Source organism: Hemicordylus capensis, chromosome 5 (genome assembly GCF_027244095.1).
Source record: "Hemicordylus capensis ecotype Gifberg chromosome 5, rHemCap1.1.pri, whole genome shotgun sequence".
Taxonomy (NCBI): Eukaryota; Metazoa; Chordata; class Lepidosauria; order Squamata; family Cordylidae; genus Hemicordylus; species Hemicordylus capensis.
The window spans coordinates 52123964-52133126 of record NC_069661.1 but is presented as its reverse complement, the minus strand read 5'-3'; positions in this window follow the sequence as shown (position 1 = coordinate 52133126).

Here is a 9163-nt window from a genome sequence, read left to right as displayed (position 1 = left end):
TTGGAACTGCCCCATGCATGGCTTCCTCCCGTTTTGAGTTCATGTTTTTAGCTCCCATACAAGTTACCAATGAGTGGGTGCTTGTGTGCACTGATTAAAACACCATATGAGAAAAGGAGTGCTGATGCAATGTAACAGTCCCATCGGGACCCTTTTAATCTGACTTAGCGTGGGCATTGATTACAGCACAGCAGAAAGTTGCATCAAGATTCTTACTTGTACTGTGATTAGATCAGCATTTATGCATTGGTAACACATAAATAAAGAGAGAGGGACAGATTGTGACAAACTGAGCATGTACAATGATATGAACAGAGGTTGTACATTTTTAAAAAGGAAGACCAGCATATCTCTACTCATCCATAAATGGAAGGCAGGCAATTAAGGGCATGAAAAAACACAGCATTATTCCAGATTACTAAAGAAGAAAAGCTAAACCCATAACCTTGGATTTATTGTTAAATCCAACAATAAATAAATAAACCTCCAACACTGAAGGTTGCCAGTTCTAATCCCCACTGGTATTGTATTGGGCAATATGGGATATTGCCCGATAAGCGATATGGGAAGATGCTGAAAGGCATCATCTCATACTGCGCCAGAGGAGGCAATGGTAAACCCCTCCTGTATTCTACCAAAGAAAACCACAGGGCTCTGTGGGCGCCAGGAGTTGAAATCCACTTGACAGCACACTTTACACTTATAAGAAGCAATTCTCACATCAAGAATTACTGCCCAAGCCCCTTGCTCCTTTACAGATTACTGGATTCCATCCCCACTATATGTTGTGCTCTGCATAGTGCCTTAGCATTGTACATTCATTTCAATATAGAAATTGCACTAGACACAAAAGGACCCAGTTTATACGTGACTGGAGGTTGGCGAACCTGCAGCTTCAGTTGGGAACTGTAAATTGCACCGCAGACGTTTGGCAAACTGTGACCAGCAGACTCTAGTTGCAGGAGAAGGTAGCTTCTCCCTCGTGCTCAGTCGCCAATCCCAATCCCATAAAGCTCCATTGCCAGACTATGGGAAAAGCATTGGCACATCATCTATATCTATTATCTATATCTATATCTCCACCCACCCACCCTTGGCAGGGAAAGGGCATTTAAATCCATTTAAATGCCCTGTTAAGCCCTGCCATGCATTGCCATGCCAGTGTTTCTCCTGGCAGTGGTGGCACAGGTGCTCCCAAAGAAGTCCTGTATCCGGATAGACCTGCAGAAGCATGAAATCAGGGGTAGGGATGGGGTTGGTTCCAGTGGGGGGATATTTCCCTGTTACTCTGGAATGGGAGGGTAACATTGAGGCTTCCTAGGAGGGATATGTCATTGAGGGAGGGCAAAGGAGGCTGGGAGGTGGTAGTCTGTCCCGCCATAACCTGGGATTAGATGCAGTTTCTGGACCGTTTTCAAAGGCAGCCTCACGTACAATGCATTGCAGTAATCCAAGCGAGAGCACAAGTAACTGTGGCCAAGCTACCTCTGTCCAGGTAAGGTCACAGTTGGCGTATCAGCCGAAGCTGATAAAAGGCGAACAGAGTTTTGGAAGACTTTGGTTCGAGTTTTTCACTTGTATCCTATTTCATTGCTGCTGCCCTTCCTGCTAGGGGATGTCTTTTTATCGATATTTATTGTACATCAAAGGCAACCAAAAGGTCTTCCACACATCCATTTGCTATAGTGCACTAAGTTAAACTCAAAATTATGCACTCCTTCTGGAGGGAATTCTGAAAAAAAGTCTTAACTCTGTCACCTTTAGGAAGTCAAGCCAAGCCAAATGTAACCAATGAAGCCAAATGCTACTTGTCATTGGCCTAAAACCTGCCACCTTTCTGCTTTTTGATGAAATTATCTTTGTATGTCTCCCTGAAGATAAGGGAGGCTTCTCAGATTCTGATGAGGGTATCCTGTTAAGAAAGTTTTGATGAACAAAACCAGATGCTATACAGTAAATTGCTGCATTGAGGCAGTAGCTCACAGTCAGTTGTATGGGTCCCTTCAGTGACACAAAGTGCAGCCTGATACACCCCATACTAAGCACTGATGCAGGGTAGGAGGGGGAACATGGCAGGACTCATGATGTCCCTGTCAAGGCTGGTGACCTGGAGGTAAGTGGAGTGTTGACAGGTGGTGCTCAAGCAGGGATATGAACGTCACTGTCTGTACCTGAGTAAAATGTTGTTTAGATGTAGGATCCAAGGCAGAGTCAGCAGTTTTATTGGACCAGATGATTCCTTTATGCCACTACTAGGATGGTAGAAGCAGCATTGTTAACCACCCAGAGATGAAAGTTTGGGGCAGTGTACAAAGAGACCACTTGAGCCTCTAGTGACAATGCTGGATCAAGCATAGTTCTGAACTAGGCAAAGGTGATAGACTAAAGGGTCGTAATATACAGGTCATGATGGATACAGGAAGAACAATTTGCATGCTATTAGCATCTGTTATGTTTCCTCTTGTTTTCTTTCAAACACACATACCAAAACTAGGAACATTATCATTATCACTGGAGGCCAACTGCTGCTTACTTCACTATACAATCTGCTGTTATCCTTTCACGTCCCCATTTGCTTGTTAGTACAGTGGAAGTACTGAATTTGTCATCTTCACTGTAGCAGCCATGACTTCTCAGCCAAATGTCTGATGATCTAGTTGATAATTATACACTTCAGAAAGCATGGGAAATAAGTCGTGCTTGAAAAGTTTAAATGCACAACTTCAGTATCACAGCAGTTGTATCTTCATTAGTTGCACCCGTCCACACTTTTGTAATAAGTGACATATTATTAATGCCTCAAAAATTATTGGGTTGGATCCAAGCATTTCCTCACAAATGGAAGGCTCTTCATTCATGCAAGGAGGAAGGGTAATTTTCTGTGATTTCCCCTTTCCTGCTGCAGCTCCTGTGCTGCATGCATCATGTTCTAGGGTCCCACAATCCTCAGTAACAGCTTTTCAAGGCCAAAGTGAGCTGCCAAAGGAAGAGAGATTGGCAAAAATTGCCACACCTTGTGTGAATGGAAGTACCTTCCATTTGCAGAGGAAATACTTAGGAGTCAACCCATTGCTTTGCTTTCATTTGTGATATATGCCCTATAATATTGGTCTCCTAAAAGTTGTACAACTAGCTTTAACTTAGGAAGGATTCCCACACACATTATCAGATTATTGCTGCTTAAATGTAAATTCATGTGTTTGAGATACATGTGGAATTTGTTCATGTGAAGAGGGCTGCTGTGGTGCTATTCTGCTGCCATCTCGCTAGCAGGTTTTATTTTTGAGTCCTGTCTAGTGAGCAATAGGTCTAATGGGAAGGAGATGGTATATCCAAAGCTAGTTAAGGATGTGGAGCAAGGAATAGTCTTGAGTCCCCCACTGACCAATGAGTTCCTCCACTGACCAATTTTGGAATTACACTGTTGGTTCCCAAGAAGGAAGAGGGAGAGTTCATGTATATCCATCATTTCCCTTATCTAGGGGTGACTACTGAGTGAGAATATTGCCTCAGAGTTGTGCATATTGTGTGACATGCCTCTTTCAACTCAGCATAAGCCATGGTATGTAGCCTGGGAAAGGGGGCATTCTTGGCTAAGTGTGGCTTGTCCTCTTGATTTGAATTGTGGGGTTTATGTTTAGGGGCAGGCTTTATTTTGACAACACCTTGCCACCAGAATGCTCCATTTCATCTTCAGCATTGGAGCTGCAGTTCTGCTTTTCTTGTACCTCCGGTTTTGATTTTTTGACTCATGAAATGGATGATCTTCATGGGTGCAGCTGGCTCTTTGGACTGTTTGGACATGCTGATGGCTTTGACATCATTAATGAATTTGTATAGTGCTTTGGCTCCAAAAGGTCCAGAGGGCAATCAACACTGATTTTTCTGGGGACTGGGTTGGACACTGCAAGAGAAGTTACAAACAATGAGAGCCCTGGTTGGGGGGCTTTTGAATAAGATAAGGACAGTCTTGACAGAATTCCACTCTTTGATGAAGCATTTAGACTTTGCATACAGGTTGATAGTGACCAGGCTGACCTTTGCTATAGGCTGAAGGCAGAAATGAACAGGGTTTAATAATCACATTAGGACAGCTCAGGGATGACTGAGGCAGGAGGTTTGGGCAATGGTGGAAAGGCAGCTGTCAGCTAGGGTTTGCCAAGGTACTGCTCCAGAGTAGTTCATGGGCTGGGATCCTGTAGCCAAGATAAGAACATAAGAATATAAGAACAGCCCTGCTGGATCAGGCCCAAGGCCCATCTAGTCCAGCATCCTGTTTCTCATGGTGGCCCACCAGATGCTGCTGGAGCCACAAGCAGGAGTTGAGGGCGTGCCCTCAAGATCAAGATAGGGCATGGGGGAAAGACCTTGACAGAAAGCATCTGGCTAAGGGGTACAGACAGATGGAAAGCTTGAGGAGCAACTCCTCATTTGTTTATTATTCATCATTTTAATTTTGCAGGGGAGAAAGAGACTTTGGGCAAGGAAAATATGTTCAGGGTATTGAAGATATGGGTTTGGTCATGAGGAGTTCAGTAAAATGAAGGGGACACACCTCAAATAATTAGAGGGAAATCTGTACCCCTGTTTGGGCCTGAACCCCATGGGATGGGATTTGAGATGGAGCTTACATTATTCAGTTTCCTAAACAATGTTTGTAAGTATTGTTATATTGTTAAGTTCAATAAAGTTGTGACTAGTTGATCTGAAACACTTTCCTACATATACTTGTGTCTGTGTCTCTTTATTGAGTCTCAGTGCAAAGGCTGGTTCTCTCTACTCTGAACAAAAGTAAGAAGGGAAATTCATAATTGTTTTGGTCCTCAGTCTTACTTACCTCTGAACAAATTTGTAAATACATAAAACATGTGCATGATTTTGAAGAAGTGAATAGGAAACAACTATTTACTCCTCAAAATGAAGTGAGATTGGTACAAAATAAATAGGCTTGCAAAAGTGAGCCAAATCTCTGCAGGACTCCTTACATCCCATATATTTAAAAGCAAATAGGAATAGGCAGAAAAAATATGTAAATACCAGCTCTTTCATAAGTACAGCATCCTTAAGAAATTAGAATGATTTTCACAGCACTTCTATGCTCTGAAGTGCCTTACCACCTTTATGTAACTTATCCCCACCAATTTCAAGGGAACAAAATAATCTTAAACTGTACTGTGTCCCAGTGTAATGGAACTGGCATTTGCATCTTATGATACAGCAAAGAAAAGCAATAACATGAATCATATGTACCTATCACCTCAATGTTGTGGAAGCACCATTACGGACATGTTCACTGGTACATGCACAAATAGTCTGAAGATGAACCGTTCTCGACAGCTGCATCTTTAGAGCATTATAATAGGATGCACACAAAAAATTAAATTTTGTTCTAAACTTCCTCCCAATGTGCCTAAATAACTGCTAATGCACTGGGTTCAGAAGAAACTGCAAAGAGATGAAAGGACCAAATGTAAGGAGTCCCCATTAAACTGTTCTTGAAAGGTCAGGCACTGCAGCAGCGCTAACATCAATGGGAAAATGAGAGTACAAGGCAAGCATATGTCTTTATGAGCTTTGCCTACAGGTAACTCTGATGTTAAAAGGCTGATGGTATTCATAGCCATAAAAGATTTAATGCATTGTGATTCATTGCTGTAACTCAGATTGAACTCTTAATTGAACATTAAGTCCTGTAGTTACAGAGGAATTTATTTAACTTACTAGCTGCTATAGACAATACACAGTATATTGGGGAACAACTCTGAATTGGAAATTGCATATTATCCTTCATTTTTAGAGTGGAAAAGTTTGGGGATATTCATGCTTTAATCTAATGTGTGAACTTAAATTCCACCTCTTGAGAAGTCTGGCCATTAGTTTTCTCTGTTTCTTTATTCATTTGTGGTCCACAGTTTTGTTATTTCCATTCTTGGATCATTAGAGACCAGACCACAACTTGTTAGTCTGAATTAAGTTGAAATCAATGGAATTCACTGCCAGAGAAATATGTATGATTGAGGTGAAAAGTAGCTTAAACCCAAGCACTGTGGTTTAATTCTGTATGGACTGCAGGTTGGTGCCCTAATCCCAAACCCATTTAGCCTGCAATTGGACACATGCTTAACCAGATATAAGTTCTATTGACATAAACTGAATTTACTTCTCAGGGAACAAGTTTAGGATTGAGAAGCAATTCCCATTGCTTCAAAAAGTACTCTTCTCTAGCTGTCCCTCTTTACTAAAGACAGGCCTTTCCCCCTGGTCCTGGTAAATCACTGGCCCTATTTTGTCCCTTGTGGTTTTGAAGGGATGCCTTGTTAAAATTGTGGCTAGTACAAGTTGCTATCAGTTCCTCCCCGCCGGATTCAGCCTTCTTCCCAAGGATTGCAGATTAAATCTTTGAAAGGTTGGCTAAATTCATCTGTCTCTAGTGCACAGAAAGGAAAATGCAGGTGCACAGCATCATGTGGTCTATAGCCTCCCATTTCACACACCTGAAGCTAAAGCAGGAGTTCTCAACCTTAGGTCCCCAGATGCCGTTGAACTACAACTTCCATCTTCCTCAGCTACAGTGGCTGAAGGCCATATATGGAAGATAGAAGTGGCACAATGTCGTGCTAGTGATGTTGCCAAGTTCTGGAATTGGGTGTGGCTGGCTTAACAAGCTTATTATTATAGAGGACAAAACATGTTTGAACTTTGCTGAAGCTCACAAATAGTGGAGGAGAGCTGGTCTTGTGGTAGCAAGCATGACTTGTACCCTTAGCTAAGCAAGGTCTGCCCTGGTTGCATATGAATGGGAGACTTGGAGCCTGGTCTCACGATCAGTGAGACTCAGTTTGTAAGAGTGAGTGGGAGCTCTGGGCGGCCGGATTGGCTGCCTACAAGACATCCGGCTCCGTGACGGAGCCAGCAGGGGCTGGGGAGTTCGGGAGTAGTATGACCTCTGGAAGCTCCAGTATGCCCTGCGCAAGTGCTGGGGAACCCCCCGAGCTGGGAGGCTGCTTTTCAGATTCCCGCTGGGGGTCTACACATGAGAAACCGCGGTGCAGAGCCACAGCGCAGCTACTCACGACCCAAAAAACCAAGTTTGCGGAGCACTCGCTCCACAAACCCAGTTTAAAGGGCGGGCTACTTGAGCAGGTTACCTGCTCAAGAAACACCAGGCTCGTAGCCAAGCCCGGTGGTTCTCACAATTGTAGAAAATCGGGCTAGCGGAGGCTAGCCTGATTTTTTTACAATCGTGTGAATAGCCTCTTGATGTGTGAGCACTGCAATATATTCCCCTCAGGGGATGGAGCCACTCTGGGAAGAGCAGGTGGTTTCAAGTTCCCTCCCTGGCATCTCCAAGATAGGGCTGAGAGAGATTCCTGCCTGCAACCTTAGAGAAGCCGCTGCCAGTCTGTGTAGACAATACTGAGCTACATAGACCAATGGTCTGACTCAGTATATGGCAGCTTCCTATGTTCCTATGTAAGTTAGGTATTCTAAAGTGCTCTCACCCCCTTCCCAAAAACATCTTCTAGGAGCCGTGAAGGAGAAGGCTAGTCCTCATGCTTTTGTTAAGCCTGAAAATCAGTACAATAAGAAGCTCCAAGAAGAAACTTCTTTTTCCTTGGCCTTCAGCCACTGTAGATGGGGATGATGGGAATTATTGTCCAACAGCATCTGAGAACCCAAGGCTGTGCACCACTACCTTAGAAGCAGGTGTGTGAATGAGAGGCTGTACATGTAGCTCTTAGGAAAGAGCCAGAACACCTGGAAATCTTGGAAACCTATTATTCTACTCGTGCATTTATACATCAGAGAGAGAGAGAGAGAGAGAGAGAGGGAGGGAGGGAGGGAGAGAGGGAGAGGGAGAGGGGGGGGCAGGCCTTTCCTCTGGCAAAAATGGCAGTCTATGGATGAGGAAATCAGGACTTCTGGATCTAAGCCTGCAGGATCAGACAGAAAAGGCTCACAGAAGATGGAGGGTGGTGATCATGTTTACTTGCCTGATTGTAGCCCCTTGATGCTTTCTTTTGTAGTCTATATTCCATCTCATTTATATTCCATCTATATCCATCTAGAATGGGAGCACAAGCATTTAGAAAAGATGAAAACAGGGCCCAGGACATGACCATCTTTATCAGAAGGAAAAGATCACTGCAAATGCCTTCATGTCTCTGCTAACTGGGCAAAGAGGCACCTTTAAAGTGATGGTATCTTATATTTAGCGGGGGGGGGCACCTGTCTTTATTCAGCCCATCACAGCATAGCTCTCAAAGGCTGTTGCTGGTGTCTCCAGTATGCTTATTTTTAGATTGTGAGGATGTTCTCACAACCAGACTAACCCTGCCTGGTCTGCCCAAAGCAGGGTTAGGATGATCATGAGAAGTGGTGGGATCCTTGTGGATCCTTCCACTCCCCACCTGCCTAGCCCCCTTAACAAACTTGGCATTCAGCTGAGGTTAAGGGTGCTCAGCTACCAGATATCATGAGATTCCTCAGGTTGTGTGTTGCCCGTGGAGTCAAACAGACAGGTGTATAGAGTGCCCATCTGATGGGGGAATCCTCAATGCAACGTGCATGCCACACGTTGCACTGAGGGACACCTGGAGGCCAGAACAACAAGCTCTAATCCCAAATCCCTCCGCCCTGCTCCCTGCTTCATGGAGCTGCGTAGAACAGGGCTGTCCATGTGGGTGCGTGGGAGGCATGCTGAGAAAGGGAAGTTTGGTCATCTGAGGGGAAGGAACGTTAAGTGCAGCCTTCCCCCCCCATGCCCTCCCAGCCCACCAGGGTCGATCATGTGAATCACCCCTGTGAGTGCTTTTGGGAAATGTAACCATATCTTCATTCTTTTTCTGTATTCCTTTAACAGTGAATACAACGAACATTTATATATACCACTTTTCAACAAATTTTCCCAAATTGGTCCACAGAGATATAAATAAACAATTAAAATGGCTATGCCCAATACTTTCTACACTTTTTGTTACGGGTATATAAACATTGGGTAACTAGTTAGTCATGACTAAGCAGCATTTAAGTCAATGAGGCAATCATGATTAATAAATCATGATTAATTTAAGTCCCATTAATTCCAATGGGATTTAGTCATGACTAAGTTAGTCTGGATGCTGCTGAAAAAGTAGTAGTGGTAGTAATAGTGTCACACATC